Here is a 26773-nt window from a genome sequence, read left to right as displayed (position 1 = left end):
AATGTGATTAGTTACTCTAACCTGGGAAAAGGAATGTGATTACCTACTCTAACCAATCTGGAAAAGGAATGTGATTACCTACTGTAACCTGGGAAATGGAATGTGATTACCTACTCTAACCGATCTGGGAAAAGGAATCTGATTACCTACTCTAACCTGGGGAAAGGATTGTAATTACCTACTCTAACTAATCTGGAAAAGGAATGTGATTACCTACTCTTCCCAATCTGGAAAAGGAATGTGATTAGCTACTCTAACCTGGGAAAAGGAATGTGATTACCTACTCTAAACAATCTGGAAAAGGAATGTGATTAGTTACTCTAACCTGGGAAAAGGAATGTGATTACCTACTCTAACCTGGAAAAGGAATGAGATTACCTACTGTAAACAATCAAGAAAAGGAATGTGATTACCTGCTCTAACCAATCTGGGAAAAGGAATGTTATTACCTACTCTAACCAATCTGGGAAAGGGAATGTGATTACCTACTCTAATCAATCTGGGAAAAGAATGTGATTACCTAATCTAACCTGGGAAAAGGAATGTGATTACCTACTCTAACCAATCTGGAAAAGGAATGTGATTACCTACTCTAACCTGGGAAATGGAATGTGATTACCGACTCTAACATGGAAAGGGAATATGATTACCTACTCTACCCAATCTGGAAAAGGAATGTGATTACGAACACTAACCAATCTGGAAAAGGAATGCGATTAGCTACTCTAACCTGGGAAAAGGAATGTGATTACCTACTCCAACCAATCTGGAAAAGGAATGGGATTACCTACTCTAACCTCAAAAAGGAATATGATTACCTACTCTAACCAATCTGGGAAGAGGAATGTGATAATCTACTCTAACCAATCTGGAAAAGGAATGTGACTACCTACTCTAACCTGGGAAATGGAATGTGATTACCTCCTCTAAACAATCTGGGAAAAGGAATGTAATTACCTACGCTAACCTGGGAAAAGGATTGTAATTACCTATTCTAACTAATCTGGAAAAGGAATGTGATTACCTACTCTAACCTGGGAAAAGGAATGTGATTACCTCCTCTAAACAATCTGGGAAGAGGAATGTGATTAGCTACTCTAATCTGAAAAAGGAATGTAATTACCTACTCTAACCTGGAAAAGGAATGTGATTACCTACTCTAAACAATCTGGGAAGACGAATGTGATTACCTACTCTATCCTGGAAAAGGAATGTGATTACATACTCTAACCTGGGAAAAGGAATGTGATTACCTACTCTAAACAATGTGGGAAAGGAATGTCATTACCTACTCTAAACAATGTGGGAAAGGAATGTGATTACTGACTCTAACCTGGGAAAACGAATGTGATTACCTACTCTAAACAATCTGGAAAAGGAATGTGATTAGCTACGCTAACCTGGGAAAAGGAATGTGATTACCTACTCTAAACAATCTGGAAAAGGAATGTGATTAGCTACTCTAACCTGGCAGAAGGAATGTGATTAGCTACTCTAACCTGGGAAAAGGAATGTGATTACCTACTCTAACCAGGGAAAAGGAATGTGATTACCTGCTCTAACCAATCTGGGAAAAGGAATGTTATTACCTACTCTAACCAATCTGGAAAAGGAATGTGATTACCTACTCTAACCTGGGACAAAGAATGTGATTACCTACTCTAATCAATCTGGGAAATGAATGTGATTACCTAATCTAACCTGGGGAAAGGAATGTGAATACCTACTCTAACCAATCTGGAAAAGAAATGTGATTATCTACTCTAACCTGGGAAATGGAATGTGATTACTGACTCTAACATGGAAAAGGAATGTGATTACCGACTCTACCCAATCTGGAAAAGGAATGATTACGAACACTAACCAATCTGGAAAAGGAATGCGATTAGCTACTCTAACCTGGGAAAAGGAATGTGATTACCTACTCCAACCAATCTGGAAAAGGAATGGGATTACCTACTCTAACCTCAAAAAGGAATATGATTACCTACTCTAACCAATCTGGGAAGAGGAATGTGATAATCTACTCTAACCAATCTGGGAAAGGAATGTGATTACCTACTCTAACCTGGGAAAGGAACATGTTTACCTACTCGAACCTGGAAAAGGAATGTGACTACCTACTCTAACCTGGGAAAAGGATTGTAATTACCTATTCTAACTAATCTGGAAAACGAATGTGATTACCTACTCTAAACAATCTGGGAGAAGGAATGTGATTACCTACTCTAACCTGGGAAGACGAATGTGATTAGCTACACTAATCTGAAAAAGGAATGTAATTACATGCTCTAACCTGGGAAAAGGAATCTGGTTACCTACTCTAAACAATCTGGGAAGAGGAATGTGACTACCTACTCTAAACAATGTGGGAAAGGAATGTGATTGCATAATCTAACCTGGGAAAAGGAATGTGATTACCTACTCTAACCAATCTGGAAAAGGAATGTGATTACCTACTGTAACCTGGGAAATGGAATGTGATTACCGACTCTAACATGGAAAAGGAATGTGATTACCTACTCTACCCAATCTGGAAAAGGAATGTGATTACCTACTGTAACCTGGGAAATGGAATGTGATTACATACTCTAACCTGGGAAATGGAATGTGATTACCTACTCTAACCTGGGAAAAGGAATGTGATTACCTACTCTAACCAATCTGGAAAAGGAAAGTGATTACCTACTGTAACCTGGGAAATGGAATGTGATTACCTACTCTAACCGATCTGGGAAAAGGAATGTGATTACCTACTCTAACCTGGGGAAAGGATTGTAATTACCTACTCTAACTAATCTGGAAAAGGAATGTGATTACCTACTCTAAACAATCTGGAAAAGGAATGTGATTAGCTACTCTAACCTGGGAAAAGGAATGTGATTACCTACTCTAAACAATCTGGAAAAGGAATGTGATTAGTTACTCTAACCTGGGAAAAGGAATGTGATTACCTACTCTAACCTGGAAAAGTAATGTGATTACCTACTGTAAACAATCAAGAAAAGGAATGTGATTACATGCTCTAACCAATCTGGGAAAAGGAATGTGATTACCTACTCTAATCAATCTGGGAAATGAATGTGATTACCTAATCTTACCTGGGAAAAGGAATGTGATTACCTACTCTAACCAATCTGGAAAAGGAATGTGATTACCTACTCTAACCTGGGAAATGGAATGTGATTACCGACTCTAACCTGGAAAAGGAATGTGATTACCTACTGTAAACAATCAAGAAAAGGAATGTGATTACCTGCTCTAACCAATCTGGGAAAAGGAATGTTATTACCTACTCTAACCAATCTGGGAAAGGGAATGTGATTACCTACTCTGATCAATCTGGGAAATGAATGTGATTACCTAATCTAACCTGGGAAAAGGAATGTGATTACCTACTCTAACCAATCTGGAAAAGGAATGTGATTACCTACTCTAACCTGGGAAATGGAATGTGATTACCGACTCTAACATGGAAAGGGAATGTGATTACCTACTCTACCCAATCTGGAAAACGAATGTGATTACGAACACTAACCAATCTGGAAAAGGAATGTGATTAGCTACTCTAACCTGGGAAAAGGAATGTGATTACCTACTCCAACCAATCTGGAAAAGGAATGGGATTACCTACTCTAACCTCAAAAAGGAATATGATTACCTACTCTAACCAATCTGGGAAGAGGAATGTGATAATCTACTCTAACCAATCTGGGAAAGGAATGTGATTACCTGCTCTAACCTGGGAAAGGAACGTGTTTACCTACTCGAACCTAGAAAAGTAATGTGACTACCTACTCTAACCTGGGAAAAGGATTGTAATTACCTATTCTAACTAATCTGGAAAACGAATGTGATTACCTACTCTAAACAGTCTGGGAGAAGGAATGTGATTACCTACTCTAACCTGGGAAGAGGAATGTGATTAGCTACTCTAATCTGAAAAAGGAATGTAATTACATGCTCTAACCGGGGAAAAGGAATCTGGTTACCTACTCTAAACAATCTGGGAAGAGGAATGTGACTACCTACTCTAACCTGGGAAAAGGAATGTGATTACCTACTCTAAACAATGTGGGAAAGGAATGTGATTACATAATCTAACCTGGGAAAAGGAATGTGATTACCTACTCTAACCAATCTGGAAAAGGAATGTGATTACCTACTGTAACCTGGGAAATGGAATGTGATTACCGACTCTAACATGGAAAAGGAATGTGATTACCTACTCTACCCAATCTGGAAAAGGAATGTGATTACCTACTGTAACATGGGAAATGGAATGTGATTACCTACTCTAACCTGGGAAATGGAATGTGATTACCTACTCTAACCTGGGAAAAGGAATGTGATTACCTACTCTAACCAATCTGGAAAAGGAATGTGATTACCTACTGTAACCTGGGAAATGGAATGTGATTACCTACTCTAACCGATCTGGGAAAAGGAATGTGATTACCTACTCTAACCTGGGGAAAGGATTGTAATTACCTACTCTAACTAATCTGGAAAAGGAATGTGATTACCTACTCTTCCCAATCTGGAAAAGGAATGTGATTAGCTACTCTAACCTGGGAAAAGGAATGTGATTACCTACTCTAAACAATCTGGAAAAGGAATGTGATTAGTTACTCTAACCTGGGAAAAGGAATGTGATTACCTACTCTAACCTGGAAAAGGAATGTGATTACCTACTGTAAACAATCAAGAAAAGGAATGTGATTACCTGCTCTAACCAATCTGGGAAAAGGAATGTTATTACCTACTCTAACCAATCTGGGAAAGGGAATGTGATTACCTACTCTAATCAATCTGGGAAATGAATGTGATTACCTAGTCTAACCTGGGAAAAGGAATGTGATTACCTCCTCTAAACAATCTGGGAAGAGTAATGTGATTAGCTACTCCAATCTGAAAAAGCAATGTAATTACCTACTCTAACCTGGAAAAGGAATGTGATTACCTACTCTAAACAATCTGGGAAGAGGAATGTGATTACCTACTCTATCCTGGAAAAGGAATGTGATTACATACTCTAACCTGGGAAAAGGAATCTGATTACCTACTCTAAACAATGTGGGAAAGGAATGTGATTACATACTCTAACCTGGGAAAAGGAATGTGATTACCTACTCTAAACAATGTGGGAAAGGAATGTGATTACATACTCTAACCTGGGAAAAGGAATGTGATTACCTACTCTAACCAATCTGGAAAAGGAATGTGATTACCTACTGTAACCTGGGAAATGGAATGTGATTACCGACTCTAACATGGAAAAGGAATGTGATTACCTACTCTACCCAATCTGGAAAAGGAATGTGATTACCTACTCTAACCAATCTGGAAAAGGAATGTGATTACCCACTGTAACCTGGGAAATGGAATGTGATTACCTACTCTAAACAATCTGGGAAGAGGAATGTGATTACCTACTCTATCCTGGAAAAGGAATGTGATTACATACTCTAACCTGGGAAAAGGAATGTGATTACCTACTCTAAACAATGTGGGAAAGGAATGTGATTACATACTCTAACCTGGGAAAAGGAATGTGATTACCTACTTTAAACAATGTGGGAAAGGAATGTGATTACATACTCTAAACTGGGAAAAGGAATGTGATTACCTACTCTAAACAATCTGGAAAAGGAATGTGATTAGCTACTCTAACCTGGCAGAAGGAATGTGATTAGCTACTCTAACCTGGGAAAAGGAATGTGATTACCTACTCTAACCAGGGAAAAGGAATGTGATTACCTGCTCTAACCAATCTGGGAAAAGGAATGTTATTACCTACTCTAACCAATCTGGAAAAGGAATGTGATTACCTACTCTAACCTGGGAAAAGGAATGTGATTACCTACTCTAACCAATCTGGAAAAGGAATGTGATTACCTACTCTAAACAATGTGGGAAAGGAATGTGATTACATAATCTAACCTGGGAAAAGGAATGTGATTACCTACTCTAACCAATCTGGAAAAGGAATGTGATTACCTACTCTAAACAATGTGGGAAAGGAATGTGATTACATAATCTAACCTGGGAAAAGGAATGTGATTACCTACTCTAACCAATCTGGAAAAGGAATGTGATTACCTACTGTAACCTGGGAAAAGGAATGTGATTACCTACTCCAACCAATCTGGAAAAGGAATGGGATTACCTACTCTAACCTCAAAAAGGAATATGATTACCTACTCTAACCAATCTGGGAAGAGGAATGTGATAATCTACTCTAACCAATCTGGGAAAGGAATGTGATTACCTACTCTAACCTGGGAAGAGGAATGTGATTAGCTACTCTAATCTGAAAAAGGAATGTAATTACATGCTCTAACCTGGGAAAAGGAATCTGGTTACCTACTCTAAACAATCTGGGAAGAGGAATGTGACTACCTACTCTAACCTGGGAAAAGGAATGTGATTACCTACTCTAAACAATGTGGGAAAGAAATGTGATTACATAATCTAACCTGGGAAACGGAATGTGATTACCTACTCTAACCAATCTGGAAAAGGAATGTGATTACCTACTGTAACCTGGGAAATGGAATGTGATTACCGACTCTAACATGGAAAAGGAATGTGATTACCTACTCTACCCAATCTGGAAAAGGAATGTGATTACCTACTGTAACCTGGGAAATGGAATGTGATTACCTACTCTAACCTGGGAAATGGAATGTGATTACCTATTCTAACCAATCTGGAAAAGGAATGGGATTACCTACTCTAACCAATCTGGGAAGAGGAATGTGATAATCTACTCTAACCAATCTGGGAAAGGAATGTGATTACCTGCTCTAACCTAGGAAAAGGAATGTGATTACCTACTCTAACCTGGGAAAGGAACGTGTTTACCTACTCGAACCTGGAAAAGGAATGTGACTACCTACTCTAACCTGGGGAAAGGATTGTAATTACCTATTCTAACTAATCTGGAAAAGGAATGTGATTACCTACTCTAAACAATCTGGGAGAAGGAATGTGATTACCTACTCTAACCTGGGAAGAGGAATGTGATTAGCTACTCTAATCTGAAAAAGGAATGTAATTACATGCTCTAACCTGGGAAAAGGAATCTGGTTACCTACTCTAAACAATCTGGGAAGAGGAATGTGACTACCTACTCTAACCTGGGAAAAGGAATGTGATTACCTACTCTAAACAATGTCGGAAAGGAATGTGATTACATACTCTAACCTGGGAAAAGGAATGTGATTACCTACTCTAACCAATCTGGAAAAGGAATGTGATTACCTACTGTAACCTGGGAAACGGAATGTGATTACCGACTCTAACATGGAAAAGGAATGTGATTACCTACTCTACCCAATCTGGAAAAGGAATGTGATTACCTACTGTAACCTGGGAAATGGAATGTGATTACCTACTCTAACCTGGGAAAAGGAATCTGATTACCTACTCTAACCAATCTGGGAAGAGGAATGTGATTAGCTACTCTAATCTGGAAAAGGAATGGGATTACCTACTCTAACCTCGAAAAGGAATATGATTATCTACTCTAACCAATCTGGGAAGAGGAATGTGATAATCTAATCTAACCAATCTGGGAAAGGAATGTGATTACCTGCTCTAACCTAGGAAAAGGAATGTGATTACCTACTCTAACCTGGGAAAAGGATTGTAATTACCTACTCTAACTAATCTGGAAAAGGAATCTGATTACATGCTCTAACCTGGGAAAAGGAATCTGGTTACCTACTCTAAACAATCTGGGAAGAGGAATGTGACTACCTACTCTAACCTGGAAAAGGAATGTGATTACCTACTCTAACCTGGAAAAGGAATGTGATTACGTACTCTAAACAATCTGGGAAGAGGAATGTGATTACCTACTCTATCCTGGAAAAGGAATGTGATTACATACTCTAACCTGGGAAAAGGAATGTGATTACCTACTCTAAACAATGTGGGAAAGGAATGTGATTACATACTCTAACCTGGGAAAAGGAATGTGATTACATACTCTAACCTGGGAAAAAGAATGTGATTACCTACACTAAACAATCTGGAAAAGGAATGTGATTACCTACCCTAACCTGGGAAAATGAATGTGATTACCTACTCTAAACAATCTGGGAAAAGAAATGTGATTACCTACCGTAACCTGGGAAATGGAATGTGATTACTGACTCTAACCTGGGAAAACGAATGTGATTACCTACTCTAAACAATCTGGAAAAGGAATGTGATTAGCTACTCTAACCTGGGAAAAGGAATGTGATTACCTACTCTAAACAATCTGGAAAAGGAATGTGATTAGCTACTCTAACCTGGCAGAAGGAATGTGATTAGCTACTCTAACCTGGGAAAAGGAATGTGATTACCTACTCTAACCAGGGAAAAGGAATGTGATTACCTGCTCTAACCAATCTGGGAAAAGGAATGTTATTACCTACTCTAACCAATCTGGAAAAGGAATGTGATTACCTACTCTAACCTGGGAAAAAGAATGTGATTACCTACTCTAATCAATCTGGGAAACGAATGTGATGACCTAATCTAACCTGGGAAAAGGAATGTGAATACCTACTCTAACCAATCTGGAAAAGAAATGTGATTATCTACTCTAACCTGGGAAAAGGAATGTGATTACCGACTCTACCCAATCTGGAAAAGGAATGATTACGAACACTAACCAATCTGGAAAAGGAATGCGATTAGCTACTCTAACCTGGGAAAAGGAATGTGATTACCTACTCCAACCAATCTGGAAAAGGAATGGGATTACCTACTCTAACCTCAAAAAGGAATATGATTACCTACTCTAACCAATCTGGGAAGAGGAATGTGATAATCTACTCTAACCAATCTGGGAAAGGAATGTGATTACCTACTCTAACCTGGGAAGAGGAATGTGATTAGCTACTCTAATCTGAAAAAGGAATGTAATTACATGCTCTAACCTGGGAAAAGGAATCTGGTTACCTACTCTAAACAATCTGGGAAGAGGAATATGACTACCTACTCTAACCTGGGAAAAGGAATGTGATTACCTACTCTAAACAATGTGGGAAAGGAATGTGATTACATAATCTAACCTGGGAAAAGGAATGTGATTACCTACTCTAACCAATCTGGAAAAGGAATGTGTTTACCTACTGTAACCTGGGAAATGGAATGTGATTACCGACTCTAACATGGAAAAGGAATGTGATTACCTACTCTACCCAATCTGGAAAAGGATTGTGATTACCTACTGTAACCTGGGAAATGGAATGTGATTACCGACTCTAACCTGGGAAATGGAATGTGATTACCTACTCTAACCAATCTGGAAAAGGAATGTGATTACCTACTGTAAACTGGGAAATGGAATGTGATTACCTACTCTAACCGATCTGGGAAAAGGAATGTGATTACCTACTCTAACCTGGGGAAAGGATTGTAATTACCTACTCTAACTAATCTGGAAAAGGAATGTGATTACCTACTATTCCCTATCTGGAAAAGGAATGTGATTAGCTACTCTAACCTGGGAAAAGGAATGTGATTACCTACTCTAAACAATCTGGAAAAGGAATGTGTTTAGTTACTCTAACCTGGGAAAAGGAATGTGATTACCTATTCCAACCAATCTGGAAAAGGAATGGGATTACCTACTCTAACCTCAAAAAGGAATATGATTACCTACTCTAACCAATCTGGGAAGAGGAATGTGATAATCTACTCTAACCAATCTGGAAAAGGAATGTGACTACCTACTCTAACCTGGGAAATGGAATGTGATTACCTCCTCTAAACAATCTGGGAAAAGGAATGTAATTACCTACTCTAACCTGGGAAAAGGATTGTAATTACCTATTCTAACTAATCTGGAAAAGGAATGTGATTACCTAGTCTAACCTGGGAAAAGGAATGTGATTACCTCCTCTAAACAATCTGGGAAGAGGAATGTGATTAGCTACTCTAATCTGAAAAAGGAATGTAATTACCTACTCTAACCTGGAAAAGGAATGTGATTACCTACTCTAAACGATCTGGGAAGAGGAATGTGATTACCTACTCTATCCTGGAAAAGGAATCTGATTACATACTCTAACCTGGGAAAAGGAATGTGATTACCTACTCTAAACAATCTGGGAAGAGGAATCTGATTACCTACTCTATCCTGGAAAAGGAATGTGATTACATACTCTAACCTGGGAAAAGGAATGTGATTACCTACTCTAAACAATGTGGGAAAGGAATGTGACTACATACTCTAACCTGTGAAAAGGAATGTGATTACCTACTCTAAACAATGTGGGAAAGGAATGTGATTACATACTCTAACCTGGGAAAAGGAATGTGATTACCTACTCTAACCAATCTGGAAAAGGAATGTGATTACCTACTGTAACCTGGGAAATGGAATGTGATTACCGACTCTAACATGGAAAAGGAATGTGATTAGCTACACTAACCTGGCAAAAGGAATGTGATTACCTACTCTAAACAATCTGGAAAAGGAATGTGATTAGCTACTCAAACCTGGCCGAAGGAATGTGATTAGCTACTCTAACCTGGGAAAAGGAATGTGATTACCTACTCTCACCAGGGAAAAGGAATGTGATTACCTGCTCTAACCAATCTGGGAAAAGGAATGTTATTACCTACTCTAACCAATCTGGAAAAGGAATGTGATTACCTACTCTAACCTGGGAAAAAGAATGTGATTACCTACTCTAATCAATCTGGGAAATGAATGTGATTACCTAATCTAACCTGGGAAAAGGAATGTGAATACCTACTCTAACCAATCTGGAAAAGAAATGTGATTATCTACTCTAACCTGGGAAATGGAATGTGATTACTGACTCTAACATGGAAAAGGAATGTGATTACCGACTCTACCCAATCTGGAAAAGGAATGATTACGAACACTAACCAATCTGGAAAAGGAATGCGATTAGCTACTCTAACCTGGGAAAAGGAATGTGATTCCCTACTCAAAGCAATCTGGAAAAGGAATGGGATTACCTACTCTAACCTCAAAAGGAATATGATTACCTACTCTAACCAATCTGGGAAGAGGAATGTGATAAACTACTCTAACCAATCTGGGAAAGGAATGTGATTACCTACTCTAACCTGGGAAAGGAACGTGTTTACCTACTCGAACCTGGAAAAGGAATGTGACTACCTACTCTAACCTGGGAAAAGGATTGTAATTACCTATTCTAACTAATCTGGAAAACGAATGTGATTACCTACTCTAAACAATCTGGGAGAAGGAATGTGATTACCTACTCTAACCTGGGAAGAGGAATGTGATTAGCTACTCTAATCTGAAAAAGGAATGTAATTACATGCTCTAACCTGGGAAAAGGAATCTGGTTACCTACTCTAAACAATCTGGGAAGAGGAATGTGACTACCTACTCTAACCTGGGAAAAGGAATGTGATTACCTACTCTAAACAATGTGGGAAAGGAATGTGATTACATAATCTAACCTGGGAAAAGGAATGTGATTACCTACTCTAACCAATCTGGAAAAGGAATGTGATTACCTACTGTAACCTGGGAAATGGAATGTGATTACCGACCCTAACATGGAAAAGGAATGTGATTACCTACTCTACCCAATCTGGAAAAGGAATGTGATTACCTACTGTAACCTGGGAAATGGAATGTGATTACCTACTCTAACCTGGGAAATGGAATGTGATTACCTACTCTAACCTGGGAAAAGGAATGTGATTACCTACTCTAACCAATCTGGAAAAGGAATGTGATTACCTACTGTAACCTGGGAAATGGAATGTGATTACCTACTCTAACCGATCTGGGAAAAGGAATGTGATTACCTACTCTAACCTGGGGAAAGGATTGTAATTACCTACTCTAACTAATCTGGAAAAGGAATGTGATTACCTACTCTTCCCAATCTGGAAAAGGAATGTGATTAGCTACTCTAACCTGGGAAATGGAATGTGATTACCTACTCTAACCTGGGAAATGGAATGTGATTACCTACTCTAACCTGGGAAAAGGAATGTGATTACCTACTCTAACCAATCTGGAAAAGGAATGTGATTACCTACTGTAACCTGGGAAATGGAATGTGATTACCTACTCTAACCGATCTGGGAAAAGGAATGTGATTACCTACTCTAACCTGGGGAAAGGAATGTGATTACCTACTCTTCCCAATCTGGAAAAGGAATGTGATTACATACTGTAACCTGGGAAATGGAATGTGATTACCGACTCTAACATGGAAAAGGAATGTGATTAGCTACACTAACCTGGCAAAAGGAATGTGATTACCTACTCTAAACAATCTGGAAAAGGAATGTGATTAGCTACTCTAACCTGGCCGAAGGAATGTGATTAGCTACTCTAACCTGGGAAAAGGAATGTGATTACCTACTCTCACCAGGGAAAAGGAATGTGATTACCTGCTCTAACCAATCTGGGAAAAGGAATGTTATTACCTACTCTAACCAATCTGGAAAAGGAATGTGATTACCTACTCTAACCTGGGAAAAAGAATGTGATTACCTACTCTAATCAATCTGGGAAATGAATGTGATTACCTAATCTAACCTGGGAAAAGGAATGTGAATACCTACTCTAACCAATCTGGAAAAGAAATGTGATTATCTACTCTAACCTGGGAAATGGAATGTGATTACTGACTCTAACATGGAAAAGGAATGTGATTACCGACTCTACCCAATCTGGAAAAGGAATGATTACGAACACTAACCAATCTGGAAAAGGAATGCGATTAGCTACTCTAACCTGGGAAAAGGAATGTGATTCCCTACTACAAGCAATCTGGAAAAGGAATGGGATTACCTACTCTAACCTCAAAAGGAATATGATTACCTACTCTAACCAATCTGGGAAGAGGAATGTGATAAACTACTCTAACCAATCTGGGAAAGGAATGTGATTACCTACTCTAACCTGGGAAAGGAACGTGTTTACCTACTCGAACCTGGAAAAGGAATGTGACTACCTACTCTAACCTGGGAAAAGGATTGTAATTACCTATTCTAACTAATCTGGAAAACGAATGTGATTACCTACTCTAAACAATCTGGGAGAAGGAATGTGATTACCTACTCTAACCTGGGAAGAGGAATGTGATTAGCTACTCTAATCTGAAAAAGGAATGTAATTACATGCTCTAACCTGGGAAAAGGAATCTGGTTACCTACTCTAAACAATCTGGGAAGAGGAATGTGACTACCTACTCTAACCTGGGAAAAGGAATGTGATTACCTACTCTAAACAATGTGGGAAAGGAATGTGATTACATAATCTAACCTGGGAAAAGGAATGTGATTACCTACTCTAACCAATCTGGAAAAGGAATGTGATTACCTACTGTAACCTGGGAAATGGAATGTGATTACCGACCCTAACATGGAAAAGGAATGTGATTACCTACTCTACCCAATCTGGAAAAGGAATGTGATTACCTACTGTAACCTGGGAAATGGAATGTGATTACCTACTCTAACCTGGGAAATGGAATGTGATTACCTACTCTAACCTGGGAAAAGGAATGTGATTACCTACTGTAACCTGGGAAATGGAATGTGATTACCTACTCTAACCGATCTGGGAAAAGGAATGTGATTACCTACACTAACCTGGGGAAAGGATTGTAATTACCTACTCTAACTAATCTGGAAAAGGAATGTGATTACCTACTCTTCCCAATCTGGAAAAGGAATGTGATTAGCTACTCTAACCTGGGAAATGGAATGTGATTACCTACTCTAACCTGGGAAATGGAATGTGATTACCTACTCTAACCTGGGAAAAGGAATGTGATTACCTACTCTAACCAATCTGGAAAAGGAATGTGATTACCTACTCTAAACAATGTGGGAAAGGAATGTGATTACATAATCTAACCTGGGAAAAGGAATGTGATTACCTACTCTAACCGATCTGGGAAAAGGAATGTGATTACCTACTCTAACCTGGGGAAAGGAATGTGATTACCTACTCTTCCCAATCTGGAAAAGGAATGTGATTACATACTGTAACCTGGGAAATGGAATGTGATTACCGACTCTAACATGGAAAAGGAATGTGATTAGCTACACTAACCTGGCAAAAGGAATGTGATTACCTACTCTAAACAATCTGGAAAAGGAATGTGATTAGCTACTCTAACCTGGCCGAAGGAATGTGATTAGCTACTCTAACCTGGGAAAAGGAATGTGATTACCTACTCTCACCAGGGAAAAGGAATGTGATTACCTGCTCTAACCAATCTGGGAAAAGGAATGTTATTACCTACTCTAACCAATCTGGAAAAGGAATGTGATTACCTACTCTAACCTGGGAAAAAGAATGTGATTACCTACTCTAATCAATCTGGGAAATGAATGTGATTACCTAATCTAACCTGGGAAAAGGAATGTGAATACCTACTCTAACCAATCTGGAAAAGAAATGTGATTATCTACTCTAACCTGGGAAATGGAATGTGATTACTGACTCTAACATGGAAAAGGAATGTGATTACCGACTCTACCCAATCTGGAAAAGGAATGATTACGAACACTAACCAATCTGGAAAAGGAATGCGATTAGCTACTCTAACCTGGGAAAAGGAATGTGATTCCCTACTACAAGCAATCTGGAAAAGGAATGGGATTACCTACTCTAACCTCAAAAGGAATATGATTACCTACTCTAACCAATCTGGGAAGAGGAATGTGATAAACTACTCTAACCAATCTGGGAAAGGAATGTGATTACCTACTCTAACCTGGGAAAGGAACGTGTTTACCTACTCGAACCTGGAAAAGGAATGTGACTACCTACTCTAACCTGGGAAAAGGATTGTAATTACCTATTCTAACTAATCTGGAAAACGAATGTGATTACCTACTCTAAACAATCTGGGAGAAGGAATGTGATTACCTACTCTAACCTGGGAAGAGGAATGTGATTAGCTACTCTAATCTGAAAAAGGAATGTAATTACATGCTCTAACCTGGGAAAAGGAATCTGGTTACCTACTCTAAACAATCTGGGAAGAGGAATGTGACTACCTACTCTAACCTGGGAAAAGGAATGTGATTACCTACTCTAAACAATGTGGGAAAGGAATGTGATTACATAATCTAACCTGGGAAAAGGAATGTGATTACCTACTCTAACCAATCTGGAAAAGGAATGTGATTACCTACTGTAACCTGGGAAATGGAATGTGATTACCGACCCTAACATGGAAAAGGAATGTGATTACCTACTCTACCCAATCTGGAAAAGGAATGTGATTACCTACTGTAACCTGGGAAATGGAATGTGATTACCTACTCTAACCTGGGAAATGGAATGTGATTACCTACTCTAACCTGGGAGAAGGAATGTGATTACCTACTCTAACCAATCTGGAAAAGGAATGTGATTACCTACTGTAACCTGGGAAATGGAATGTGATTACCTACTCTAACCGATCTGGGAAAAGGAATGTGATTACCTACTCTAACCTGGGGAAAGGATTGTAATTACCTACTCTAACTAATCTGGAAAAGGAATGTGATTACCTATTCTTCCCAATCTGGAAAAGGAATGTGATTAGCTACTCTAACCTGGGAAATGGAATGTGATTACCTACTCTAACCTGGGAAATGGAATGTGATTACCTACTCTAACCTGGGAAATGGAATGTGATTACCTACTCTAACCTGGGAAAAGGAATGTGATTACCTACTCTAACCAATCTGGAAAAGGAATGTGATTACCTACTGTAACCTGGGAAATGGAATGTGATTACCTACTCTAACCGATCTGGGAAAAGGAATGTGATTACCTACTCTAACCTGGGGAAAGGAATGTGATTACCTACTCTTCCCAATCTGGAAAAGGAATGTGATTAGCTACTCTAACCTGGGAAAAGGAATGTGATTACCTGCTCTAACTAATCTGGGAAAAGGAATGTTATTACCTACTCTAACCAATCTGGGACAGGGAATGTGATTACCTACTCTAATCAATCTGGGAAATGAATGTGATTACCTAATCTAACCTGGGAAAAGGAATGTGATTACCTACTCTAACCAATCTGGAAAAGGAATGTGATTACCTACTCTAACCTGGGAAATGGAATGTGATTACCGACTCTAACATGGAAAGGGAATATGATTACCTACTCTACCCAATCTGGAAAAGGAATGTGATTACGAACACTAACCAATCTGGAAAAGGAATGCGATTAGCTACTCTAACCTGGGAAAAGGAATGTGATTACCTACACCAACCAATCTGGAAAAGGAATGGGATTACCTACTCTAACCTCAAAAAGGAATATGATTACCTACTCTAACCAATCTGGGAAGAGGAATGTGATAATCTACTCTAACCAATCTGGAAAAGGAATGTGACTACCTACTCTAACCTGGGAAATGGACTGTGATTACCTCCTCTAAACAATCTGGGAAAAGGAATGTAATTACCTACTCTAACCTGGGAAAAGGAATGTGATTACCTACTCTAACCTGGAAAAGGAATGTGATTACCTACTGTAAACAATCAAGAAAAGGAATGTGATTACCTGCTCTAACCAATCTGGGAAAAGGAATGTTATTACCTACTCTGACCAATCTGGGAAAGGGAATGTGATTACCTACTCTACCCAATCTGGAAAAGGAATGTGATTACGAACACTAACCAATCTGGAAAAGGAATGCGATTAGCTACTCTAACCTGGGAAAAGGAATGTGATTACCTACTCCAACCAATCTGGAAGAGGAATGGGATTACCTACTCTAACCTCAAAAAGGAATATGATTACCTACTCTAACCAATCTGGGAAGAGGAATGTGATAATCTACTCTAACCAATCTGGAAAAGGAATGTGACTACCGACTCTAACCTGGGGAAAGGATTGTAATTACCTATTCTAACTAATCTGGAAAAGGAATGTGATTACCTACTCTAACCAATCTGGAAAAGGAATGTGATTACCTACTGTAACCTGGGAAATGGAATGTGATTACCTACTCGAACCTGGAAAAGGAATGTGACTACCTACTCTAACCTGGGAAAAGGATTGTAATTACCTATTCTAACTAATCTGGAAAACGAATGTGATTACCTACTCTAAACAATCTGGGAGAAGGAATGTGATTACCTACTCTAACCTGGGAAGAGGAATGTGATTAGCTACTCTAATCTGAAAAAGGAATGTAATTACATGCTCTAACCTGGGAAAAGGAATCTGGTTACCTACTCTAAACAATCTGGGAAGAGGAATGTGACTACCTACTCTAACCTGGGAAAAGGAATGTGATTACCTACTCTAAACAATGTGGGAAAGGAATGTGATTACATAATCTAACCTGGGAAAAGGAATGTGATTACCTACTCTAACCAATCTGGAAAAGGAATGTGATTACCTACTGTAACCTGGGAAATGGAATGTGATTACCGACCCTAACATGGAAAAGGAATGTGATTACCTACTCTACCCAATCTGGAAAAGGAATGTGATTACCTACTGTAACCTGGGAAATGGAATGTGATTACCTACTCTAACCTGGGAAATGGAATGTGATTACCTACTCTAACCTGGGAAAAGGAATGTGATTACCTACTCTAACCAATCTGGAAAAGGAATGTGATTACCTACTGTAACCTGGGAAATGGAATGTGATTACCGACCCTAACATGGAAAAGGAATGTGATTACCTACTCTACCCAATCTGGAAAAGGAATGTGATTACCTACTGTAACCTGGGAAATGGAATGTGATTACCTACTCTAACCTGGGAAATGGAATGTGATTACCTACTCTAACCTGGGAGAAGGAATGTGATTACCTACTCTAACCAATCTGGAAAAGGAATGTGATTACCTACTGTAACCTGGGAAATGGAATGTGATTACCTACTCTAACCGATCTGGGAAAAGGAATGTGATTACCTACTCTAACCTGGGGAAAGGATTGTAATTACCTACTCTAACTAATCTGGAAAAGGAATGTGATTACCTATTCTTCCCAATCTGGAAAAGGAATGTGATTAGCTACTCTAACCTGGGAAATGGAATGTGATTACCTACTCTAACCTGGGAAATGGAATGTGATTACCTACTCTAACCTGGGAAATGGAATGTGATTACCTACTCTAACCTGGGAAAAGGAATGTGATTACCTACTCTAACCAATCTGGAAAAGGAATGTGATTACCTACTGTAACCTGGGAAATGGAATGTGATTACCTACTCTAACCGATCTGGGAAAAGGAATGTGATTACCTACTCTAACCTGGGGAAAGGAATGTGATTACCTACTCTTCCCAATCTGGAAAAGGAATGTGATTAGCTACTCTAACCTGGGAAAAGGAATGTGATTACCTGCTCTAACTAATCTGGGAAAAGGAATGTTATTACCTACTCTAACCAATCTGGGACAGGGAATGTGATTACCTACTCTAATCAATCTGGGAAATGAATGTGATTACCTAATCTAACCTGGGAAAAGGAATGTGATTACCTACTCTAACCAATCTGGAAAAGGAATGTGATTACCTACTCTAACCTGGGAAATGGAATGTGATTACCGACTCTAACATGGAAAGGGAATATGATTACCTACTCTACCCAATCTGGAAAAGGAATGTGATTACGAACACTAACCAATCTGGAAAAGGAATGCGATTAGCTACTCTAACCTGGGAAAAGGAATGTGATTACCTACACCAACCAATCTGGAAAAGGAATGGGATTACCTACTCTAACCTCAAAAAGGAATATGATTACCTACTCTAACCAATCTGGGAAGAGGAATGTGATAATCTACTCTAACCAATCTGGAAAAGGAATGTGACTACCTGCTCTAACCTGGGAAATGGACTGTGATTACCTCCTCTAAACAATCTGGGAAAAGGAATGTAATTACCTACTCTAACCTGGGAAAAGGAATGTGATTACCTACTCTAACCTGGAAAAGGAATGTGATTACCTACTGTAAACAATCAAGAAAAGGAATGTGATTACCTGCTCTAACCAATCTGGGAAAAGGAATGTTATTACCTACTCTGACCAATCTGGGAAAGGGAATGTGATTACCTACTCTACCCAATCTGGAAAAGGAATGTGATTACGAACACTAACCAATCTGGAAAAGGAATGCGATTAGCTACTCTAACCTGGGAAAAGGAATGTGATTACCTACTCCAACCAATCTGGAAGAGGAATGGGATTACCTACTCTAACCTCAAAAAGGAATATGATTACCTACTCTAACCAATCTGGGAAGAGGAATGTGATAATCTACTCTAACCAATCTGGAAAAGGAATGTGACTACCGACTCTAACCTGGGGAAAGGATTGTAATTACCTATTCTAACTAATCTGGAAAAGGAATGTGATTACCTACTCTAAACAATCTGGGAGAAGAAATGTGATTACCTACTCTAACCTGGGAAGAGGAATGTGATTAGCTACTCTAATCTGAAAAAGGAATGTAATTACATGCTCTAACCTGGGAAAAGGAAACTGGTTACCTACTCTACACAATCTGGGAAGAGGAATGTGACTACCTACTCTAACCTGGGAAAAGGAATGTGATTACCTACTCTAACCAATCTGGAAAAGGAATGTGATTACCTACTGTAACCTGGGAAATGGAATGTGATTACCGACTCTAACATGGAAAAGGAATGTGATTAGCTACGCTAACCTGGGAAAAGGAATGTGATTACCTACTCTAAACAATCTGGAAAAGGAATGTGATTAGCTACTCTAACCTGGCAGAAGGAATGTGATTAGCTACTCTAACCTGGGAAAAGGAATGTGATTACCTACTCTAACCAGGGAAAAGGAATGTGATTACCTGCTCTAACCAATCTGGGAAAAGGAATGTTATTACCTACTCTAACCAATCTGGAAAAGGAATGTGATTACCTACTCTAACCTGGGAAAAAGAATGTGATTACCTACTCTAATCAATCTGGGAAATGAATGTGATTACCTAATCTAACCTGGGAAAAGGAATGTGAATACCTACTCTAACCAATCTGGAAAAGAAATGTGATTATCTACTCTAACCTGTGAAATGGAATGTGATTACTGACTCTAACATGGAAAAGGAATGTGATTACCGACTCTACCCAATCTGGAAAAGGAATGATTACGAACACTAACCAATCTGGAAAAGGAATGCGATTAGCTACTCTAACCTGGGAAAAGGAATGTGATTACCTACTCCAAGCAATCTGGAAAAGGAATGGGATTACCTACTCTAACCTCAAAAGGAATATGATTACCTACTCTAACCAATCTGGGAAGAGGAATGTGATAATCTACTCTAACCAATCTGGGAAAGGAATGTGATTACCTACTCTAACCTGGGAAAGGAACGTGTTTACCTACTCGAACCTGGAAAAGGAATGTGACTACCTACTCTAACCTGGGAAAAGGATTGTAATTACCTATTCTAACTAATCTGGAAAACGAATGTGATTACCTACTCTAAACAATCTGGGAGAAGGAATGTGATTACCTACTCTAACCTGGGAAGAGGAATGTGATTAGCTACTCTAATCTGAAAAAGGAATGTAATTACATGCTCTAACCTGGGAAAAGGAATCTGGTTACCTACTCTAAACAATCTGGGAAGAGGAATGTGACTACCTACTCTAACCTGGGAAAAGGAATGTGATTACCTACTCTAACCAATCTGGAAAAGGAATGTGATTAGCTACTCTAACCTGGGAAACGGAATGTGATTACCGACTCTAACATGGAAAAGGAATGTGATTACCTACTCTACCCAATCTGGAAAAGGAATGTGATTACCTACTGTAACCTGGGAAATGGAATGTGATTACCTACTCTAACCTGGGAAATGGAATGTGATTACCTACTCTAACCTGGGAAAAGGAATGTGATTACCTACTCTAACCAATCTGGAAAAGGAATGTGATTACCTACTGTAACCTGGGAAATGGAATGTGATTACCTACTCTAACCGATCTGGGAAAAGGAATGTGATTACCTGCTCTAACCGAGGAAATCGAATGTGATTACCTACTCTAACCTGGGAAAGGAATGTGATTACCTGCTATAACCTAGAAAAAGGAATGTGATTACTTACTCTAACCTGGGAAAACAAATGTGACTACCTACTCTAACCTGGAAAAGGAATGTGATTCCCTACTCTAACCCTGGGAAAGGAATGTGATTACCTACTCTAACCTCAAAAAGGAATATGATTACCTACTCTAACCAATCTGGGAAGAGGAATGTGATAATCTACTCTAACCAATCTGGAAAAGGAATGTGACTACCTACTCTAACCTGGGAAATGGAATGTGATTACCTATTCTAACTAATCTGGAAAAGGAATGTGATTGCCTAGTCTAACCTGGGAAAAGGAATGTGATTACCTCCTCTAAACAATCTGGGAAGAGGAATGTGATTAGCTACTCCAATCAGAAAAAGCAATGTAATTACCTACTCTAACCTGGAAAAGGAATGTGATTACCTACTCTAAACAATCTGGGAAGAGGAATGTGATTACCTACTCTATCCTGGAAAAGGAATGTGATTACATACTCTAACCTGGGAAAAGGAATGTGATTACCTACTCTAAACAATGTGGGAAAGGAATGTGATTACATACTCTAACCTGGGAAAAGGAATGTGATTACCTACTCTAAACAATGTGGGAAAGGAATGTGATTACATACTCTAACCTGGGAAAAGGAATGTGATTACCTACTCTAAACAATGTGGGAAAGGAATGTGATTACATACTCTAACCTGGGAAAAGGAATGTGATTACCTACTCTAACCAATCTGGAAAAGGAATGTGATTACCTACTGTAACCTGGGAAATGGAATGTGATTACCGACTCTAACATGGAAAAGGAATGTGATTACCTACTCTACCCAATCTGGAATAGGAATGTGATTACCTACTCTAACCAATCTGGAAAAGGAATGTGATTACCTACTCTACCCAATCTGGAAAAGGAATGTGATTACCTACTCTAACCAATCTGGAAAAGGAATGTGATTACCCACTGTAACCTGGGAAATGGAATGTGATTACCTACTCTAAACAATCTGGGAAGAGGAATGTGATTACCTACTCTATCCTGGAAAAGGAATGTGATTACATACTCTAACCTGGGAAAAGGAATGTGATTACCTACTCTAAACAATGTGGGAAAGGAATGTGATTACATACTCTAACCTGGGAAAAGGAATGTGATTACCTACTCTAAACAATGTGGGAAAGGAATGTGATTAGCTACTCTAACCTGGCAGAAGGAATGTGATTAGCTACTCTAACCTGGGAAAAGGAATGTGATTACCTACTCTAACCAGGGAAAAGGAATGTGATTACCTGCTCTAACCAATCTGGGAAAAGGAATGTTATTACCTACTCTAACCAATCTGGAAAAGGAATGTGATTACCTACTCTAACCTGGGAAAAAGAATGTGATTACCTACTCTAATCAATCTGGGAAATGAATGTGATTACCTAATCTAACCTGGGAAAGGAACGTGTTTACCTACTCGAACCTGGAAAAGGAATGTGTCTACCTACTCTAACCTGGGAAAAGGATTGTAATTACCTATTCTAACTAATCTGGAAAACGAATGTGATTACCTACTCTAACCTGGGAAATGGAATGTGATTATCTACTCTAACCTGGGAAAAGGAATGTGATTACCTACTCTAACCAATCTGGAAAAGGAATGTGATTACCTACTGTAACCTGGGAAATGGAATGTGATTACCTACTCTAACCGATCTGGGAAAAGGAATGTAATTACCTACTCTAACCTGGGAAAAGGAATGTGATTACCTACTCTAACCTGGAAAAGGAATGTGATTACCTACTGTAAACAATCAAGAAAAGGAATGTGATTACCTGCTCTAACCAATCTGGGAAAAGGAATGTTATTACCTACTCTGACCAATCTGGGAAAGGGAATGTGATTACCTACTCTACCCAATCTGGAAAAGGAATGTGATTACGAACACTAACCAATCTGGAAAAGGAATGCGATTAGCTACTCTAACCTGGGAAAAGGAATGGGATTACCTACTCTAACCTCAAAAAGGAATATGATTACCTACTCTAACCAATCTGGGAAGAGGAATGTGATAATCTACTCTAACCAATCTGGAAAAGGAATGTGACTACCTACTCTAACCTGGGGAAAGGATTGTAATTACCTATTCTAACTAATCTGGAAAAGGAATGTGATTACCTACTCTAAACAATCTGGGAGAAGGAATGTGATTACCTACTCTAAGCTGGGAAGAGGAATGTGATTAGCTACTCTAATCTGAAAAAGGAATGTAATTACATGCTCTAACCTGGGAAAAGGAAACTGGTTACCTACTCTACACAATCTGGGAAGAGGAATGTGACTACCTACTCTAACCTGGGAAAAGGAATGTGATTACCTACTCTAAACAATGTCGGAAAGGAATGTGATTAAATACTCTAACCTGGGGAAAGGAATGTGATTACCTACTCTAACCAATCTGGAAAAGGAATGTGATTACCTACTGTAACCTGGGAAACGGAATGTGATTACCGACTCTAACATGGAAAAGGAATGTGATTACCTACTCTACCCAATCTGGAAAAGGAATGTGATTACCTACTGTAACCTGGGAAATGGAATGTGATTACCTACTCTAACCTGGGAAATGGAATGTGATTACCTACTCTAACCTGGGAAAAGGAATGTGATTACCTACTCTAACCAATCTGGAAAAGGAATGTGATTACCTACTGTAACCTGGGAAATGGAATGTGATTACCTACTCTAACCGATCTGGGAAAAGGAATGTGATTACCTGCTCTAACCGAGGAAATCGAATGTGATTACCTACTCTAACCTGGGAAAGGAATGTGATTACCTGCTATAACCTAGAAAAAGGAATGTGATTACTTACTCTAACCTGGGAAAAGCAATGTGACTACCTACTCTAACCTGGAAAAGGAATGTGATTCCCTACTCTAACCCTGGGAAAGGAATGTGATTACCTACTCTAACCTCAAAAAGGAATATGATTACCTACTCTAACCAATCTGGGAAGAGGAATGTGATAATCTACTCTAACCAATCTGGAAAAGGAATGTGACTACCTACTCTAACCTGGGAAAAGGATTGTAATTACCTATTCTAACTAATCTGGAAAAGGAATGTGATTGCCTAGTCTAACCTGGGAAAAGGAATGTGATTACCTCCTCTAAACAATCTGGGAAGAGGAATGTGATTAGCTACTCCAATCTGAAAAAGCAATGTAATTACCTACTCTAACCTGGAAAAGGAATGTGATTACCTACTCTAACCAATCTGGAAAAGGAATGTGATTACCCACTGTAACCTGGGAAATGGAATGTGATTACCTACTCTACGCAATCTGGAAAAGGAATGTGATTACCTACTCTAACCAATCTGGAAAAGGAATGTGATTATCTGCTCTAACTGAGGAAAACGAATGTGATTCCCTACTCTAACCTGGGAAAGGAATGTGATTACCTGCTCTAACCTGGGAAAAGGAATGTGATTACCTACTCTAACCTGGGAAAGGAACGTCATTACCTACTCTAACCTGGAAAAGGATTGTAATTACCTACTCTAACTAATCTGGAAAAGGAATGTGATTACCTAGTCTAACCTGGGAAAAGGAATGTGATTACCTCCTCTAAACAATCTGGGAAGAGGAATGTGATTAGCTACTCCAATCTGAAAAAGCAATGTAATTACCTACTCTAACCTGGAAAAGGAATGTGATTACCTACTCTAAACAATCTGGGAAGAGGAATGTGATTACCTACTCTATCCTGGAAAAGGAATGTGATTACATACTCTAACCTGGGAAAAGGAATGTGATTACCTACTCTAAACAATGTGGGAAAGGAATGTGATTACATACTCTAACCTGGGAAAAGGAATGTGATTACCTACTCTAAACAATGTGGGAAAGGAATGTGATTACATACTCTAACCTGGGAAAAGGAATGTGATTACCTACTCTAACCAATCTGGAAAAGGAATGTGATTACCTACTGTAACCTGGGAAATGGAATGTGATTACCGACTCTAACATGGAAAAGGAATGTGATTACCTACTCTACCCAATCTGGAAAAGGAATGTGATTACCTACTCTAACCAATCTGGAAAAGGAATGTGATTACCCACTGTAACCTGGGAAATGGAATGTGATTACCTACTCTAAACAGTCTGGGAAGAGGAATCTGATTACCTACTCTATCCTGGAAAAGGAATGTGATTACATACTCTAACCTGGGAAAAGGAATGTGATTACCTACTCTAAACAATGTGGGAAAGGAATGTGATTACATACTCTAACCTGGGAAAAGGAATGTGATTACCTACTCTAAACAATGTGGGAAAGGAATGTGATTACATACTCTAACCTGGGAAAAGGAATGTGATTACCTACTCTAACCAATCTGGAAAAGGAATGTGATTACCTACTGTAACCTGGGAAATGGAATGTGATTACCGACTCTAACATGGAAAAGTAATGTGATTACCTACTCTACCCAATCTGGAAAAGGAATGTGATTACCTACTCTAACCAGTCTGGAAAAGGAATGTGATTACCCACTGTAACCTGGGAAATGGAATGTGATTACCTACTCTACGCAATCTGGAAAAGGAATGTGATTACCTACTCTAACCAATCTGGAAAAGGAATGTGATTATCTGCTCTAACTGAGGAAAACGAATGTGATTCCCTACTCTAACCTGGGAAAGGAATGTGATTACCTGCTCTAACCTAGGAAAAGGAATGTGATTACCTACTCTAACCTGGGAAAGGAACGTCATTACCTACTCTAACCTGGAAAAGGATTGTAATTACCTACTCTAACTAATCTGGAAAAGGAATGTGATTACCTACTCTAAACAATCAGGGAGAATGAATGTGATTACCTACTCTAACCTGGGAAAAGGAATGTGATTACCTCCTCTAAACAATCTGGGAAAAGGAATGTGATTACCTACTCTAACCTGGGAAAAGGAATCTGATTACCTACTCTAACCAATCTGGGAAGAGGAATGTGATTAGCTACTCTAATCTGGAAAAGGAATGTGATTACATACTTCAACCAATCTGGAAAAGGAATGGGATTACCTACTCTAACCTGGGAAGAGGAATGTGATTAGCTACTCTAATCTGAAAAAGGAATGTAGTTACATGCTCTAACCTGGGAAAAGGAATCTGGTTACCTACTCTAAACAATCTGGGAAGCGGAATGTGACTACCTACTCTAACCTGGGAAAAGGAATGTGATTACCTACTCTAAACAATGTCGGAAAGGAATGTGATTACATACTCTAACCTGGGAAAAGGAATGTGATTACCTACTCTAACCAATCTGGAAAAGGAATGTGATTACCTACTGTAACCTGGGAAACGGAATGTGATTACCGACACTAAAATGGAAAAGGAATGTGATTACCTACTCTACCAAATCTGGAAAAGGAATGTGATTACCTACTGTAACCTGGGAAATGGAATGTGATTACCTACTCTAACCTGGGAAATGGAATGTGATTACCTACTATAACCTGGGAAAAGGAATGTGATTACCTACTCTAACCAATCTGGAAAAGGAATGTGATTACCTACTCTAAACAATGTGGGAAAGGAATGTGATTACATAATCTAACCTGGGAAAAGGAATGTGATTACCGACTCTACCCAATCTGGAAAAGGAATGATTACGAACACTAACCAATCTGGAAAAGGAATGCGATTAGCTACTCTAACC

The sequence above is a fragment of the Hypanus sabinus genome, chromosome 10 (genome assembly GCF_030144855.1).
Source record: "Hypanus sabinus isolate sHypSab1 chromosome 10, sHypSab1.hap1, whole genome shotgun sequence".
NCBI lineage: Eukaryota > Metazoa > Chordata > Chondrichthyes > Myliobatiformes > Dasyatidae > Hypanus > Hypanus sabinus.
Note: the sequence above shows the minus strand (reverse complement) of the source record.